This window comes from Myotis davidii, unplaced genomic scaffold (assembly GCF_000327345.1).
Source record: "Myotis davidii unplaced genomic scaffold, ASM32734v1 scaffold97, whole genome shotgun sequence".
Lineage (NCBI taxonomy): Eukaryota > Metazoa > Chordata > Mammalia > Chiroptera > Vespertilionidae > Myotis > Myotis davidii.
In genome coordinates, this window is record NW_006289392.1 from 3,118,605 (window position 1) to 3,138,050 (window position 19,446).

The following is a 19,446-nucleotide window of genomic DNA, read 5'->3' on the forward strand; positions in this document are numbered from 1 at the left end:
TCTCTAACATGTGCTGCATTTGACTCATCTCTTCTCTCGATTCCAAAGAGGGAAGCTCAACCCTCCTTCCTTTTCTCTTCTCCTCCACCTCTACTCTCCATCACTCCCCACACCTTCACCTACACACACGTGCCCACCTGGGCACTGTTGGATTTGGGCCTATCATTCTAAATTTAGAGGAAATGGAGTTGGAAGATAAGTCACAGAGTGGAGAAGGTGACTGGGTGAAAATGATGATGGCACCCAGCCAGTGTGGCTCAATCGATGACCATCGACCTATGAACCTGGAAGTCACGGTTTTATTCCCGGTCATGGCACATGCCTGGGTTGTGGGCTCAATCCTCAGTAGGGGGCACGCAGGAGGCAGCCGATCAATGATTCTCTCTCATCATTGATGTTTTTCTCCCTCTCCCTTCCTCTCTGAAATAAATAAAGATATATTTAAAAAATAAAATGATGATGATACCCAACAGGCAAGATGATAAAATAATAACAATACCTGCTTTCAGGCTCCTCCCCACCTGCTCCTAGCACTCCAACCCTGATAAACCCATCTCCTTTTTAAATCCTAACTCAAGTATCAGCAAGCTGAGTGAGCTGCCCCTTGTCTGGCCCCCACCCATGTGCATCAGGATGCACTATTTAGCTGTGACCATTTTTTGTCTACGTGCCTGTCTCCCCAACTCCACAAGGCACTTTGTGAAAGCAATGATTTGGTCTTGACCATCTTTGTTTCTTTAGTGCCTAGTACTTTGCAGGAAATGTAGTTGACATTCAATGCAGGATTAACATGGAATTATGAAGTTAAAAATTGCAATGTCTCTATTTTAAGACAATAGATTCCTGCTACCCAGTAGGAGACCTCTCTCTAGAGAAGAGACACAAGACCCATCTTCTGTCTCATTAAAGTGTTTTATCAATGGCATGGATGAAGTTTGAGGAAGGATGATTACCTAATTTGCATATGACAAAAATTGAAGAAATTAATTGCATGGCAGACCCAGAATCTGACCTAGTCTGAGGAGCTAGGACATAAGCCAGAACCACACAGGTGAAATCTAGGAGCATTAGTATGGAGTTTTACATTTAGGTTCAAAGAATCAATTGGACAAGGACAAGAGGAAGGAGCTGTCTTGGCAGACATCTATGAAAAAAATTTTCGTGGTTGAGCTCACCACAAGCTCAATACGGTTGCACAGCTTCCAGGAGGAGAAGCTGGAAGAGAAACCATTGTCCCTCCGTAGTCCACCCTGGTGGAGACCACCTGGACCACGGAGCTATGCTTCATTTTAAAAGAAGCAGAAGAGCGACTAGGATACCAAGGCATCTAGAAACAGTGGCAAAGACTCTGGGAGTGTCCGGAAGAAATGACAGCTAGATGACAACATGAGACAGGCTACGCCTTGGAGGAGGGAGAAGTCAAGATTTACCTGGCAGTGGAGTTAAAAAGGCAGGCACAACAGCCAGAACCACCTGGGTTCAAATCCCAGCTCCGCCCTTTGCCAGGGGGTAACCTAGGGCGAGTTTCCGGCTTCTCTGTCCCCCAGTTTCTTCATGTATGCTGGTTCTTAGCTTCTGAGTTAAATGGGTTAATGCATGTAAAGATCTTCAGGGAAATGCAAAGGTAAGCTCTCAGTGGGTGATAGCTATAGTTAGGCTATGACTTCACAGATGGAAGTGCAGACATTACCAGAAGGCTTATTTCAATGGTGTGAGCATTTCTAACACCCAGAATTGCTGCCCACGTTGAATGGGAGCCTGTGAGGTGAAGAGCTCCTGGTCATTGGAAGGTCAGATGAGCTGGACTCTGTGGTGGGCCCTCCGTACCAGGTAAAGGGTAGCACAGGATTTCCTTTAAGGTCCCTTCCAACTCTTAAGATTCTTGGAGTCTACCGAAGTCCCCTCCCTTCCTTCCCCCTTTGGGGAGCTGAGGGATGTTTTCTTTATATGGGAAGCACCACAGGGAGTCTCACTCTGCAGGGAGGGCTCCAGACCCTCCTTGGCTCACTGCAGAGCCTGGAGCCCCTCCGGCCCCACTGGGACAGATAGACAGCGCCTCCCCCAGCAGAGTACAGGTGGGGGGCTTGCTGAGCTCTGAGTGCTCCCCAAAGAGGGGAACTGCAGAGGAGGCAGGTGGGCCTTGGCCCCCACGCTGACAGTGAGCACCAGCAAGGCCAGTGCCTGAGGGACCCCGAGGCAGAGGAGAAGATTTAATTATGAGTCATGAGCTCCCCTCGGAGCAGAGGCGTCGCCAGGTCTGAGGTGACATGTCAGGAGGCCCCGGAAAGGGCTCGCTTTTGCCTTGTGCCTCCACCTCGCAGACAGCTGGCAACATCATTCCCGCAGAAAGGCAGCCTGAGCCTGGCCTGGCCCCAGTAAGGATGTGCCAGCAGGAGGTGCTGATGTGATTACCGGCCCGGGAGGGGGTACAGGCGGGAGTGGCGATGTTGGGGGCTGCAGCCCAGGTGCTGCACGAGGCACAGAAAAGCTCAGACCCAGCTCTGCTTTGGGCCTTGACCTGAATGAACAACGATGAGTTTACTGCTCTCTCTCAGGTGGCCTTGAGCCAAGCTGGTTCATCTCTTGGAGCCTCAGTTTCCCTATTTACACAATGAGGGGCTGTGCTGCTTGACTTCAAAAGCCCTTTCCCATGCAAACACAGTTTGCCAAGAAACCTCACCGTCTTGGGGTACTTAGTTCTCGCCACAACCCACCAAGGTAGGTAGGCCACATCCTGTAGCTTACAAAAGAGGAAACTTTAGAGGGGTGACTTGCCCACAGTCACAGAGCCAGGAAGCAGGAGAAATGAGACCTACCATGACTGTTGGACCCCAAAGGTGTATTTTTCTTCCTCCGCCCGTTGTCTTTCTTCCTCCGCATGCAGCACCACCTACGAGTTCTTGCCGCAAGTCCTGCAGGGCCTTCGCCCTGAAGAGGGGTGAGAGAGAAGTACCGTGATCTGGGGGATGGGGGGGAGGCACGAAAGGGGACAGCGGCTGCTGAGGGTCAAGGCCAGCTCCTCCCAGACAGAAGCTGGGATTGACCCTCCGGAGGAGGAGCTTCCTGGCCGGCAGTGAAACTGATCAGGGTCTGATGCTCTAAGGGCACATCATTTCTTTGGCACATCAGCACGGAGCCTCCCTCTGCGCACGGATGTGATTTTTATGGCATTGTTTATAGAGCTGAATATTCAGATTGATTCTCTTTCCCCTTCCCGGGGCTCTTCTGGGAAGAAACAAACAAATACCCCACCCCCTCCCGGGTGGGAAGCAGGTCCTCTGCTTCCTCCCACTGGCAGACAACCGCCAGGGCTCCCTGTCCCCAGCAAGCCCCTCCGGAAGTCCCCTGTAATACCAGGGGCCAAGGTCCCGAGCCTCGGATCCCTCCCAATCCTCATCCATGTACTCCCCTGAAACCTGGGAGACTGGTTAGGAAAACAAGACAAAATAAATGAAACAAAACAAACCCAGAGAAGGCCAGCCAGGCGCAGGGGCGTCTGGGGCTTCTGCTCCTCCAGGCCTCCCAGAGCGGCTCAGCTCTGGGAAAACCCCAAGCAGGTGCCTTCCCCTTAGACCAGTGGTTCTCAACCTTGGCTGCACATGAGAATCACCTGGGAATCTTTTTAAAATCCTGATTTCTGGGCCTCATCCTCCGGAAATTCTGTATCTTTGTTATAGGGTGGGGCCACAACATTAGTAACAAAGAAACAATTTCCGGAGGATGAGGCCCAGAAATCAGGATTTTAAAAAGATTCCCAGGTGATTCTAATGTGCAGTCAAGGTTGAGAACCACTGCCTTAGACCAAAGGCCTAGCTCTCTTTCCTTTACGCACTAACAGAGCAGCTATGAGCTTCTTCCCCCACTCCCACCCCCAGGGCAGCAAGCCCTCCCCAGGTTCTGTGCACAAAAGGAAACTGCCAGGACATGGCTATCTGCTTTTTCTCAGTAGGAAACAGCATGCTTCCTGCCACTGAACCCCATCCCATCCCAAACCACTGAGCTCTCCCTGGGGTTTGGAGAGAGCCCGGGAGAACACCCAGTCCAGCTGCCACCACGAGCGAGCTGGACCAGTGCATCCTCTCCCAAACCCGGCACCTACAGCCTGAGTGCCCACTTACATGCTCAAAGGAAGCTTCTGGGACCAAACTCACTTTCCTCTTCTGGAATCTGAAGGGCACCCAAAGTCCTGCAGTAAAGCAAGATTTCCCGCTGTGTTTAACCCAAGGTTCTCCAAACTTCTAAACTATGGATTTCTTTCTCCTTGGAAGGATTACTGACACTGGGAACTAGGGTTGCATGGAACACAATTCTGGACACGATGGACTAGCTGGTTCTCCGGGTGCCCTAGCAGTCCCGACAGTTTGTGATTCTAAGCATCAGCAGTCTCGTTTAATGTGACCAAAGGCGTGGACAGCCGCTCTGGGTCTCTGTATGTCTCCAAGGTCTCTCATGCTCTGCTGCGGGTAACAGAAGTTCCCTCCTTTGCAGTTACCTGCCGAAAGGAGAAGGGTTCCAGATCTGCATCCTGACTCTCGACACTTCTACCCACTGTTTCTACAGTAGCAACACAGCTGCCATGGGCTTTCATGAGTCAGGTTCCAGCTCTGTCTCTGCTGCTGACAACTATGCAGCCTTAGACAAGTCACAAAAGCCCTCTGAGCCTCGGTGTGGCTGCAGAATTCTACGATAGCTCCTGAGTCCGGGACAGGTGCTCATACCCTGTGCAATCCCTCCCCCTAGAGTCAGGGGGGTGGGTCTTACTCATGCTATTGGGTGACTAACCAGTTGACTCTGAATTAATCAAAAGGGAGGTTGTCTTGGGTGGGCCTGACCTATGAGCTGCTTTCTAGAATAAGGAGGCCAGAGTGTCACTTTCACTTTTTTGCTTGTCTTTTCTTACTTTTCTTTCAGGATTGTCCCTGGGTATACCTTGGTATTAAGGTGGGCTGAGAGGGATCAAGCCTTCAGCCATCATCTAAGGGAAGAAACCTCTCAAGAATGGATTATTAGATGTGACCACCTGCAAGTGAGAAGGTCCTACCAAACAAGTTTCTAAGCACCATTAACCAGGTCAATAGTCAATTCATTGACAGTCAGCCGAACATGCATGGTTGGCTTTGGTAAGAGCAGTGTCAGTGCAGCGGTGGGTGAAAAACCTTCCTGGGTGGTGCTAACTCTTTAGAGCAGTCTTGCTGCAATCAGAAACGTAGATATGAGCAGTAGCTTAAAAGAGAGGTTGGATCAAGAAAGAAAGAATATTCTTAACATTAGAGAAGAGCATATTATCTTCAGATTGAATGGTCTAGTACAGAGACAAAAATGTATGACACGTAAGAGAAGGAAGAATTGCTGCAATGGAGAAAGTAAGGGATGTTGTGCACACACAATGGGAGAGTTGGCTTTAGATAGGACCATGAGCAGTTCATCCATGGGAGCATGTGGAAAGGGGAGAGTGCAAGTGGGCAGATGCTGGTAGGTGGGTGGATGTAGCAGTAGAAGTTTGTGGAAAGACTCTTGATTGCTTCACTTTTCTCAGTGAAATAGGTAACAAAGTCATCAGCTGAGAGTGAGGATGGGGAAGCATCATATGAGAAACTTTAAGGCACATTGTTATAATGATATGGTTTTATAACATGAATATTTTTTTTTAAAAATCTTTATTGTTGAGAGTATTTCATATGTCTTCTTCCCCCCCCTCCCCCCAGTGTCTTCCTCCATCAGTTCCCGCCCTGCCCAAGGCCTTCACCACCCTACTATTTATGTCCATAGGTACAATCTTTGGTTAATCTCTTCCCACTCCTACCTCTCCACTTCCATTTGAGTAATCTTATAACCATGGTTTTAAACTCTGTATCCAGTAGTTTGCCATCTTCCATTTCTTTCATTTGTGATATGTTTCTTTGTTTCTGAATTTTTTCTGCTTCCCTGTGTTGGTTTCTGTGTATGAGGTAGAGCTGCTATGTCTCTTGGAATTGGTAGTGTCCTTGTGTAGTAGGTGTTCTGTAGGTCCCAGTGGCTTGGCCTCCCTAAATGCTGAGCTAGGTCCTCTAGTGCACCCCTGTGTGGGTTGTGTGCATAGTCTTGTAGTTGAGCCTTGATTGCTGTTGACATCCCTGGGAGGAGTTGAACTCCAGGCCAGCCAATTGGCTGTGAGGACCGGCTATAACTACAGTGGAGAGCTTCTATGCAAGAAACACCCCTATGAAGCAGGACTTGCTTCAGTGAGGCTTTGGTGTCACTGAGTCTGCCTCTTGAGTGTGTTGCTTATGGATATATAGAGTTGCAATCTATTATTGTCTGAAGCTTTCCACTGGGTACACTGGCTTTAGGGCCTCCAGGGAGGTACAAAGTCAGCCACTGCCTGGAGCCACCTGGCAGGAGCTACAGGGGGATCTGCAGATGGCTGCTATTTGCTATTTGTATTGGGCTTGAAGGTGCCCAGCCAAAGCCCAACTGTGAAGCAAAGCAGGCTGGCACTAGGGCTAGGTCTTGGTCCTCTTATTGATAGGTTTGGGGCACACTGTCACCAGCTGAAGCTTGTTTGAGAGATTTTAGCAAAGTCTGAAGCCTGAGGCAGGACAAGCCATTCATATGGAAAAGTTGCTGCAAACAGTTTGAGTGGGGCTACAAATTGGATGGGGTGGGGTCTCAGGAAATCGCTAGGTGGAGTGAACAGTGTGCTTCAAGATGATGGAGACTCAGATATGGCTGCCAGTCAGCCCTGTGACAGGGGAGGTCCCAGCACAGGAACAATGAACCCTGAGAGCACCCCCATGTCTGACATTGGGGGACAAAGCCACCCCCAACTTTCTACCCTAATGTCAGACATTTCTAGTTTCTCCCCAAATATGTATGGATCCCCCAAAGCCACCCAGTGCTGGGAGTTTGAGTAAGTTCATGTGCTGGCCCTTTAAATGGAATACCTGGGGCTCAGCAGTCTCTGTGTCCCTCAGCCACAATCCCTGCTGGTTTTTACAGCCTTTAGTTGGGAGGACTTCTCTTCCAAGCTCTGGAACCCTGGGCTGGGGGGGGCTGGTGTGGAGCTGGGACCCCTTGCTCCTCATTGGCAGCCTCCACAGAGACAATCTTCCTCCTAATTAAACATGTGGGTGTCAGACTAGCCTGTTCCATACCTCCACCCTCCTACCAGTCTCAATGCAGTTTCTTCTTTACTTCTCTATTTGTAGGACTTCCATTCAGCCATCTTTCAGGCGGTTCTGAATGATGGTTGCTCTGTATTTTAGTTGTAATTTTGATGTGGTTGTGGGAGGTGGCGAGTACCGGTGTTTACTTACAGCACCATCTTTGTTCTCTCCTATTTACTGAGCTTTTGCTTTGTGCCATGTACTAAGCTCTTGACATATGTCACTTCACAAGTCTCGAAGATTAGCTGGAGAAACGAGACTCGGGGTGATTAAGAAGATTTCCCTTAGTCACCTGGCTGGAAGGTGTGAGAGCCAGGATTCAAGCTTCAGCCTGACCTACCTCAAACACTTTGCTCTTTACCTGAGGTGGAAGCGAAAGGCAGAAGCAGAAGGAGGGGTCTGTGGAGGGAGGAGGACACTTTCCCTATCTCAAGACAGTGCCAGCCCAAGTGGAAAAGATGGGTTTAGTTTCCCCAAAGACCCAGGGGGCAACTAAATGAATTCACCAAGGAGTTGCTCAGATGTTCCCACGCCTTCCAGGCGCCCTTTTCTGGGCCCTTGCTACATGTTTCACATATATTTCTTCATTTATTTTTTAATAATGTTTTTGTTTTTCAATTATAGTTGACATGTAATGTTATCACACATATTTATTAAAGACAACACTTTTCGCCTGTCTGGTTTGGCTCAGTGGATAGAGCATCGGCCTGCATGCGGACTGAAGGGTCCCGAGTTCGATTCCGGTCAAGGGCACGTACCTTGGTTGCGGGCACATTCCCAGTGGGGAGTGTGCAGGAGGCAGCTGATCGATGTTTCTTTCTCATTGATGTTGCTAACTCTCTATCCCTCTCCCTTCCTCTCTGTAAAAAAAAAAAAAAGAAAAGAAAAGACACTTTTCATGGCCTGTTAAACTCCACTATAATGTACCTCAGGTTTCCCCTCCATTCCATCAGCAGATTCAGGTTGTCTGAGAAACACAGGTATTAGTTTCCTATTGCTGCTATAACAAATTTCCTCAAACTCAGCAGCTTGAAACACATGTATTTATTATCTTACAGTTCTGGAGGTCAGAAATCCAAAACTGGTCTCACTGGCTAAGATTAAGGTGTTGGCAGGGCTGGGTTCTCTTTGGGGACTTTAGGGAAGAATTCATTTTTCTTACATTTTCCGGGTACTAGGGGCCACCTGCATGTCTTGGCAATGGAGGCTGTTATTTTCACATGCAATTACTCTAACTGGCTCTTCTGCCTCTCCCTTCCACTTTTAAGGCACCTGTCTGGGTAGTGCAGACTCACTTCCTAGCTTTAGGTCAGCTGATTGATTCCACCTGTAACTTAATTTCCCTTTGTCATAGTCACAGGTTCCAAGGAGTAGAACATGAACATGGGGCAGGGGTATTTTTGTGTCACCACAATGTGTCTCAATTCCTAGCTCAAAGTCAGCACAAGCCACATCTCAGGAACGCTAACTGTCTTCATTTACTCATTCATTTATTCATTCACTTGGGAATCTGGGCTTTAGGAATCTGGCCTGGGAGTTGTTTGCCTGCCTCCCCTGCAACGTTTATTTTAGTAATAAATTATGTTCTTTTGCCCAGAAATCCTGCAGGAAGTCTGTAATTATTCTGCATCTAGTCTGATACTACTGCTACTCTGGGAGAATGTGAGGGCACGGGGGGAAGGGGTAGGGAATAGGGAGAGTGAGGAGGGGAGAGACCCCATTCCCCCAGCACCTCTTTACTCCTTCCTTTCCAGAATGGAATAGGTATATGGGGTGAGCCCTGCGGGTGGCAGAGTTTTTCTTGACAAACTCTGTTAGCAGGCCTAGTTGAATCATTCTAATTACTCCAGAAGCCCATTAAATTTCCCGGTGAGGGATGCTGAGGAAAAGAGCAAGGAGAGATTGAGATGGGCCTCAGAAAGAGAAACAGCAACTGGCCATTGGCTCCTGCTGCTGCTTCTGCGGCTTCTTAAAAACAAAGAGGCAGGGGATGGAGCCAAGGGCAGGAGAGAAAATAAAGACATAGTGTCAGGTCCTGCCATTAGAAATGCAAAGTTCATTAGAAAAGCATTGATTGCAAAGAATTGATTTAGCAGTGATTTGATTGTCAGGCCTACAGTACATCCAAAGAAAATTTTCGTTATGATTCAGGATTTGTTAAAACAGAAGAGAAGACAGGAAGGCAGTGGAGCAAGGACACGCTGTCACAGCGTCTGTTGTCAGAAGCGCACGCCTGACCTGTGAGCTGCCCCCCAGAGGACCACCTCCACTGTGTGATGGGGACCGGTGCTTTGTTCCTCCCTCCCCAGGACCCACAATCCGTGTGCTCTGCGGAGCGGCACAGACGTGCGGGAGAGAGGCTCAATGGGACGATGTCCTGCGGCTGCACCTCCCGGTTCAGGGAGACCACACTCCAGCCCAGACATTTCTTTCCTATTCCTCCCTTCCTCTCTTGTCTCCTGCAGGGAGGTTTCACAGTATGGGGGTGGTAAGAGTAGGGGCTTCTGGAACCAAGAGTGCCCAGCCATATGCCACCCTGGTCCGGCTTCCCATAGCTCTGAGAGCATCGCTAAGTCTTCCTAGCCCCTCCTACTGCACACCTGCCTGAGGTCCTGAAGCCCCTCCCTCTACTGACTCATTCTGCGGCCTCCGTCTCCCCGCTTTAGGTCCCTGGAAAGATCCCTGTTTGGGTTCTTTCTGTTTGGGATCCTTGAATATTCCTTTAGATTCTGGCCTTGATTTCACCTGTCAAGAACATAGATTCTCTGGGCAATCTTGACTTGTCCCTGTCCCGCCTTTCCAGCCCCCAACAGAAGCCGGCTCCTCCATGGATTCTAAAGAGAGCATTTCATCCACTAAAACCACTTGGACACGTCCTGTTTTATTTATTGGGCTATTTGTTCTAGCAGGCTCTGCCTCCTTTTCTGCACATCAGTTCTGCCCTCTTCCATCCTCCTGCCTCCGCCTCTGCTCTCACCTATTTGCACCTGGTGCTCTTTGTTCCTCTCTTCTCTTTGACCAAACACCACCCTCTAGCTCTTCTCAGCTGTGCGCCTGCAATTCTCTGGCCAACTGGCCAACTGCAGGATCTTCTCCGTCACTCAGCTTGAGCACTCTCTCCCTCTGCAGGATTTCATGACCTCCTACCCGAGATTCTCATCTGCAAAATGAGCGTAATAATAACAACGTACCCGCCTATCTCAGAGGAGCAACTACAATCACTCACTGCCGGCGCTTTGCAAACTGAAAGGGCTGCTTAAATGTAAATTGTTTTGTTTCTCCAATTCATGAGTTCACAATGAACACAATTTGCATTTTGAAGGCAATTCTCCATGATTCACATTAAATATTTAAGAGATACTTTGGGCCAGTAATTCTCAAGTCCAGATGAAAATTAGTGGTTTCATTGGGCTGGGTTAAGATGCAGGCACAGCATGTTGAAAAGCTCCAGGTGACGGAAATTTGCAAGGACAGCCAATGATTTATTCTCGACTCTACTTTCTACAGAGCCATCACCCACCTGTCCCCGGTCTAAACTCCTCTCCTCTGCCTACTGTCTTGCCCACCCTCCTTTCTTGGCTCCCCCGCAAAACGTAGGCCTATAGAAGGAGGACTGTAAGAGGGACAAAGAGTCCTAGAACTTGGGAGACTGACAAGAGACCTGAGGGATGGGAGTTGACCCCTGGGAGTTCACTTCTGAGGGTGTGGTCACCAAGTGGCAGGTGAGTGCTTCTCCTCCTTCTAAAAGCAATGCAGCTGCAGTAGGATGTCAAACTGCACCTCTGCTTCCTCATTAAATGCCTCACTTGCATCACCCTAACCTTGGCTCTGCCTCTAACATCGAAATCAGACTCCAGTGTTGACTTTATTCATCCATCCCTGTCTCAGCCCTGACCTCTACTCATCAAATCTAGTTCCTATTCATATGCTAGCCATGCATAGTAAGATCTATTCTGATTTGAAAGATGCTATAATGTGAACAAGTGTAGAATTGATGAAACATAAAATGTCACCTGTTGACTCCACCTTTTGTCCTCCATCATGGATTCAATGTTCCTCAGCTGGTCCTCTGGGGCTGACCCAACTAAGGCCTTTGGTTTCATCTCATTCTGCAATTCCTGACTCCCTCTAGCTGTTGGCTGAAAACAGAGAGGGGAGCAGTCCTGCTCCGTCTCCTCAGCTATCTCCACACTCAAGAGCTGGTCCCTGAAAGCCATGGAACCAGCGGGGTCTGAGGCGACAGGGGAGACATTCACAGTGACAGCCTTAGCCCCACAAGATGAGCAAACAGGCCTCACAGCATTCAAGCAGTGTTTCCCACCACACACTTACTAAAGGCAAGCCCTGAGCGGAATGCCGGGGGAACAGGATCACTAAGACTGCTCCTGGACCCCATGCATCTCAGCTCACTCAGTCTAAGCAGCTGCCCACTCTGAAGCACTCTACGGTGGGGTATGATCTAATGGGAGGGGGTTCCTCACTACTGTGTGTTGGGGGCTGGGATGGAAGTCAGGCAAGGCTTCACAGAGAAGTGACAGTGAGCTGGGCCTGGAAGGAAAAGAAAGAAATTAACCAGCCGAGAGCAGGAGAAAGGTGTTCCATGCAGAGGAGAAGCGTGAAGAACAAGGTATACACGGTCAAAGCCACGGCCCATGAGGGTATATTGTTGGGGGTAGGGAGGAGGTAAGGAATAACATGGAGGCTGGTTGTGGACATTTTGAATGACAGGCGAAAGGGTTATGCCTCAGCAAGAGGGAGTCCGGGAAGTGTCCGAGCAGCAGGGTGGTGTGCCCTGCATCGTGCTGAACTGGCTAGGACTGCTGCTAAATGAGCAGATCTCAGAGATCCCTAACTCCTTGCCTTCTCATGCTGTTTTCTAGGCTCTGCCCCTGCCCCTGCCTCTGGCAGAGCTGAAATTCCAAGGGTGGCATAGTTGCCAGTCAGAGGGCTTAGCTCAGGGGGATCCTCAGAAGCACCGACCCAGCTGGCAGCAATGGAACCCAAGCCTGCAGCCTGGGGGCTGAGCTGGGGAGAACTCTTATCAGACCATTTGGGAAGAGGGAGGGGCCCTGAGCTGGGAGGGGGCTTGAGGAGGGAATAGCTACGGTGAGCTCCCTGTCCCCAAACGTCATATTGATCCGTCCTCCAAAGGGCAAAGCAATTGGCCCCGAGATGTGTGGGGAGAGCTGACTCACAGGCATCGGGAGTGAAAGCCAGTGATCCTTCTGAAGAGCGGGTTTGCTTAAAGGAGAGCCAGAGTGCTGTGATGAGCACATCCATTACTGTTATTGCTGCACGGAGCAGTCGCCATGGTGATCGGGCTTTCCTTGCGCACTGGGCTGCTCCAGGTGATCAAAAGGGACCCCAATTTATGGCATCCTATGGCTTAGAGACAATTGCAGTGAGAAGGGATTTGGGAGGCTTTTCTCGATGGTCATTTCCTGGAAAAGAAGAGGCGGTGTATTAATTAAGGCAATTCTAGCTGCTGTGATGAATAAACACAAAATCTCAGTGGTTTAACGCAAAACAGGTTTTATTTCTTCCTCTTACAGGGAAGCGCTCTGCTTCCGGGAGTCATTCAAGGACCCGGACTGATAAAAGCTCTGCCACCATTAATGTGTGTCTACCCCATGGCCAGCCTGGGACTCATGGCCAGCCAGCAGCCGGGGGAAGCCTGAGAGGATATGTGCCTGGAAGGTTATTATGAATGAGGCCTGGAACTGGCATGTGTCAATCACTCCCACTCATACGCCATCTCAGAATGCAGGTGCCAGGGTGATGGAAATGTGGTCCCCATCTGCACAGACTCTCGGTGACAGCTCCATGCTGTGGAAGGGAAGCAGGAACCTTGGGTGAACCACTAACCGTCTGCCTTGGGAGCCTGGTGTAAACAGGGGAAAGAGCACTGAACCAGGAGTCCAGGCATAAGCACGTGATCTACGACACGTCCCTTTTCTTCCCTTGGCCTCAACATCGTCAGTCCCTACAACGGGAGGGCTGGGCTCCATGTGCCCAGCAGGCTTTGACCAAGTTGAGGCTGTGCTGTGGGGAAGAAGTGGTGCGCTGCCTAGTGAGGTTCTGCCTGGAGGGCGGCCTCCCGGGCCTGGAGTCCCGGTGCTCCATGAAGACTGGACCAGGCTGTGCCGCTCAACTTGACATCACACCAACAGGACCCCGGAGAGCCTGGGAAGTGAACAGCACCCACAGCAGAGGAAGCAGCAGAGGCCACATGATTGGAGCCTGCATCGGGGTCCAAGTGTCCTTTCCTGAGCGGGAAGACGCAGGCTGCCGGTCAAGTGACCCCTGGAGCTGGCTGTCTCCTGGGACCACACGACTGAGCAGACAGGCTGCCTGAGTCACCAAGGTGAGCACTCGATGTGCAGGTGGGAGCTGCTGGAGCTACATGGAAACAAACGCACAAACATGGGTGTATATCCACACACAGCTGCACATGGATGGGCACACACAGGCCGGATGAGGCTGGACCTGTACACACATGGCCAGCCAGCCATGAATGGTGCACAGGGTTCCATTTGGACATTACAGCAGGACCCATGGGGACGCATCATCGGTGCAGGTAGATGGACACAGAAGCTCATCTCTGCACAGAATTCTCATCGGTGCGTCCACAGCATTCCCACAGCCACCTGCATAGCTTCCCAGAGGGACGCACCCAGGCTCACATCCACAGGAGCACACAATGCAGCTGCCCACGTCACTAACACCACGGTGGTGTTACACACGGGTGGGCCCACAGGAGGAGTGCCTCCCAGCTCACCACCTGACCTCAGAGCTGCACAGGAGCTGGGAGTGTCTTCAGCCTGGTCAGCTGTGCTGGCCCTGGATGAGTCACTTCCTCTCTGGGCTTCAGGAGCCTCCTCACTGAGCTATGGGCCTGGGCCAGATCTCTGGATGCCACTTCTAAACTGCCTGATGGACCTGTATAACTCAATGGGGAGCATGGCTCTGTCCACGGCACTCCCAGGCTAATGAGAAATGGACAAGCACAGTCCAGAAATGACAGGGAGGCACAGAGAGCGCTGCTGTGTGACTAGTGATGGCACCTGTGCAGACAAGCCTCGAGAGATAAATGTGGCACCAGCTCCCCTTAGAGCGGACTTGGCCTCAGCTGGATAGCGCCGAGGCCAACCCTGGCCTCCAGCCAGGCAGGGGGCATGCTGGGGTGGCCTGCAGAGGGCAGGCTGCAGGGGATTCGGGGAGAAGAGGGCGGCGGGGGCTTTCTCCTGGCCTCCAGACCCTGGGGACGAGTCTGCCCAGGAGTCTCCAGAAGACAGAGCCCACACCAGGAGGCCCAGCCCAGCAACCTGCCGTGTGCTGGCACCAGGCGCTGCCCCATGCAGCCCCCAGCAGCCCTCTGGCTTCAGGAGCCTCAGAAAGTGCATCTGAGATCGTGCACTTTGCCTTCCACTGTCTAACAGCTCATGCCCCTGCAGGGCGACACTGGCCAAGACCGGGACGAGGGCTCCGAAGGTGGGTGCTGCATATGAATGTGCACCCATGTGAGCAGGTGTGCACCCGTGTGAGCAGGTGTGCATGAGGCTGGGTTTGTTTCCTGTGTCCCAGAAGGTCTAACTGTTCACAAGTCCATCCTCACCCACCTGCTTGCGTAGTGCACATCGAATATGCAAATCATCTACGGGTAAGTGCGATTTTATATGCTTTTCCCCATGCGCCCCATTCCTGGTTACCCAAAGTGTCCATCTTAAAGGGGAAACCATTTCCGCTTTCTGCCCTGACACAGCGAGAGTAGTGGGGAGAAACTTCCTGCTCTCCTCCCCACCTGCCCCTCCTCCTTGACCCACTCCTCTCCTCACCTAACTGGTGGGCGTGGCCAGAGTAGGAAGCTCGCCTCCTCCCCTCTCCGCAGGGGGAGCCAGGCTCTGCCCAGGGCAGGACCGCAGCTGTCTGGGTTCTTGGCTTGACTCCAGGCAAACTCAACACAGGAGGGGAGGAGAAAAAGCCCATATGGGCCTCGTTTCTTTAAATCGACTTTGCTGGCAATAAAGCTAGTATTTCAACAGACTAATATGCTGTCAGTTGTAAAACACATCCCACCTTCAGAACCGTGAAAATGTGTGCGTCTTTAAGAAGAGATGGGAGGCAGAAGTATTCTGGTCACCACCTTCCTCTTGTGTCTATTTTCACTTGGTTCAGAAATTGGGGGGGAGAGGGACACAGACACGTGCACATACCTGCACATGGTACCTGTGCCTACACAGCCGTGACAGCTGGGCTGGGGCCTGCCCACCTGCCATCGCTGGTGTGTCCACTGCTCACTGAGGACCTGTATGGACACATGTGGACCGCTGAGCGTGCGAGGCCTGCACAGATGGGCGTTTCTCTGTGGGTGTGTGTGGGTGTGGACGATCTTATGGGCCTTGTTTGTTGGTTTTTGCCATCTTCCTGTGTGAATGTGAATTGTAGCCCAGGCCTGGACTCCCCACCCAGCATCCCAAGAGGGCACCACTCTCACCAAGAGGGACCAGAGGACTCCTGCCTCTCCCTTGCACCTTCACTCTCCTGCAAGCTTCTCCCAGGGCCCCTCCCAGACAGGCCGCCTTGCCTGTTGAGAACAGCAGGCGCACAGCAATCCAGCAATTAGAACTAATTGTGTCTCCCTGACAAGCCATTACTTCATCAGGAGAAGGAAGGAGCGGGGGAGGGGAAATACAGGGCAGGAACAGGGAGGAGGGTCAATCCCTACATCTCTGGACCAGATGGAGTTTGGGGTCCCTCAGAGGAGAGCGGGCCTTCCATCTCTTCCCCCACCTCTACTCATACCCTCCATCCTCTCCTGCCCTATTTCTCTCCCTTGCCCCTGAGTGTCTGGCCATGCAAAGGGCATGAAATGGATTGGCACCGAGGAGCCCAGCCATGGCCCATGGCTCCGGGCAGGGGCATGGGCATGGCTGACAGGAAGAGCTGGGTTTACTGGTCCTCTGCCCCCATTCTCGGCAGGACACAGGATCTGCAGGCCTGAGCAGGCATGGAGCTGCCACAGACAACGGGCTTCTACCCGCCGCAGAGCCCAGCAGCTCCCATCTCTCCAACGCTTCCTCAACCCAGATGGCTCTTACCCCTCCAGGACTCAGGTACAAGGAATGTTGACAAGGGGAAACGACACGAGTTCCAGAAGACATGGTCCTCCCCCTCGAGGAGTCTAACCCAACACGAGGGGAAAGAAATCCCCACAAATGACTCTTACTAGTAAGAGAGGGCAGTGAAAAACTGCCTTAAGAGACAGGTCTGCGCGTGCCCTGGGAGGGGAGACACCACTGCCTCCTGGGGAATCAGACATGCTTCTGGGACAGACACATGGACAACACCACAGAACTGAAACGAGGGCTCCAAAGGGAGGAGAAGGTGCAAGGGCACTGGGCCCAGCACATCATGAAGATGAAGCAAAAGGAGGAAGAGGGACAGGAGGTGGCAAACAGCAACAATGTGACACCAAAGCCTTGCCCATCACCTTCTAGCATCTCCTCCGGGGCAAAAGGAGGAAGAGGGACAGGAGGTGGCAAACAGCAACAATGTGACACCAAAGCCTTGCCCATCACCTTCTAGCATCTCCTCCGGGGCCCAGACTTCGCTCCTTACTGCCTGGCTGACCCCACTCTGCCTGCCCAGCCTCCTTACTGCCTGGCTGAGCGCACTCTGCCTGCCCAGCCCCACTTGCTAGAATCGCTGAGCCAGAGGTGGCATCGTGAGACAGCCACCGGAGAGGGCAGGAAGGGGTCTTTGGTTCTGGCTCAGCTACAGGCAGGATGAGAGTAGATGAGAAGATAATAAAAGAAAAGAAAAAAAGATAATACTTTGAATCTGTGTAATATGGCCTTCAAAGCACTTTTATACACATAATCTTCTGTTGGCAGAAAAAGGTACCATGGATGGCACTGCAAGGTAATGACCAGGCCCGAGAGGTGCGGGGAGGGGTAGCTGAGGACACACAGTGGCTCTGCTGCCACACCAGTGCCAGGAAGGGCACAGGGGGACCCACTAGGAGCCCATTGAAGACGAAGCAGGCAGATGCCCTGAGGAGTAACCTCCCCACAGGTGCCTTTCCACCAGTTGCCCGGAAGGATGGGAGGGGCTGATGTCCAGCAGAGCTGTGGCCAAGCCCGGACTCTGAGTTTACTTGCAGCTGGAGCTCCACCCCTCTCCATCAGCAAACCTTCAGGAACTCCGGAGAACGTGGCCCTCGCACTGTGTCACTGTGCCCACTGGGATACAGCCACCCCCGCTGTGCCTCAGACACTGGCAGGCGTCCTCAGCTGCCTCCAGAGCAACACCGAGCCTCCTCTGGTCTGGCTTCCCCAAACCCCCCTCCCAGCCCTGACCTTCTCCTTCCTCTGCAACACCAGGATGCTCACCATTCATCCCCCAAACTCACCTGCACTCCCACCTCTGTACCTCTGCTCTCTCAGTCCCTCTACCTAACGCACCCTCCTTGCCTCCCTGTGCCTTCACATTGGTCTTCCTCCTCCTCCATTCATATGAGAATCCATCTCTCCCTCTGCCTTTCCACCTCAATGTGCACTTACCCAGCCCACTGCATGATGGGGAGATGGATAAAACCTCTATCTCCCTCCAAGGGGCTGTGGGCTGCGAGGGCACGAGGAATGTTGACAAAGGGATCAGATCCAGAAGACATGGTTCCTTCCCTCGAAGAGCCTAACCCAACACGGGGGAAAGGAATCCCCCAAATAGAGGAATAAAGGACAGGCCTCCTTTATTTTGTCATCTCCCCACTCCCCAACACACACACACACACACACACACACACACGCACACACACGCACACATGCACACACATGCACACACACATGCACACACACAGTGAGCACTTGGCTCATGCTAATGTTTCATTGGCAATTCTCATAGTACTGCACCTTCCACAGCAGGACAGGGCCACACCAGTTGGCCCGGGGGGGGGGGGGAGCCCTGGCAGTTCCCTGGGTGGACTAGGCAGTGGAGCAGGACGGAGAAGTGTGCCCAGGCTTGTTGGGCATGGAAAGCCCTGCGGGCATGGCCCACCTGGGAAGCCCCGCTAGCACCCCCTCTCTGTGCCTGGCCCTCCCGGGGAAAGAAAGACCCCAAGGACCACTCAGATCCCGGAAATGTCAGCACTCCGTGGAAGAGGTCTCACTGGCCTGGAGGCTGGAGGCTGCCTGCACTGGAGCTGATAACAATAAATAAAACAGTGAGGCCCCTGAAGGCACAGCGGGGCAGTGGCTGGGAGAACTGGCCATTGATGAGTGTAAAAGGCAGAGGAAAGAAAGAAGAATGAGTGTCCTCTGGGGCCCAGGTTTGTTTCTCCTGTTTCTCAGAAGCTCCGGTGACAAGCTTGATGGTATCAAATGGTCCTACTTGTTTCTCGGAGCCCAGACCCGGCTCCTGCAGGCCGGGCACCTGCCCTCAAAGGTACACACTCCAGGGCCCTGGAGCGCTCCTGCTGGGGCAGGGGGAGGCGAGGGAAGGAGCAGGAGTCCAGGCTTGAGCCCTCCCTTGGGGGTGCACAGAGGAGGTGGGGGAGCTCCAGGTAAAGGGGGAGTCACAGGTCTGAGGGGCTGTGAGATGCAGCCAGTGGAGCCCCTGTGGGCACCCCCTCTGTGGGGGGTCAAAAGCAGAGTCCTCACCCCAGAGTCCGGAGTCCTCGCCCCAGAGTCTGGACCTGGGCCTGGGCCTGGCCCTCGCTTGCTCAGTGCTTGGCTCTTCCTCTCTGAGCCAACGCTGAGGCCTCTGGACCTGCCTGAATCCATCTCTCTTCAGGCAGGGGCTCCACTCACTCTCTCCTCCCAGCTCACCGAAGCCCCATTCTGCAAGGTCTCGCTCCCTCTCAGCTGTCAGCGCACCCAACCCCAGAGCTCCCAACTGGCTGGGAACCTCACTGGGGCACCGTGAGGTGTGTGTGAGGTGTGTCCCCCCATTATGGAAACACACAACCTGCTGCTGGGGGCCTGAGTCCCCACCTGTGTCCCACCCACAGCTGACAACCGCTCCCTGACTCACGCACAGCTGGTGCTATAGATGTCTCTCCTGCCCATGCCCTTCTGCAGGGAGAGGACGCTGAGGCTTCAGAAGGTTCGCTTGCCCTCTGGTGCTTTCGCGACCTTGGCCCCGGCCCATCTCATCCTCCCAACAAACCGCGGGCAGACAGCCAGATTGTTCCATTTTAGCACAAGGAGATGGAGGCCTAGAAAGGGGAAGCAACGCCGCAAGGTCACAGCTAATGGGAGCAGCTGGGGCTTGGGTCCCCCTCCCCCACTGCCCTGCCTCGATG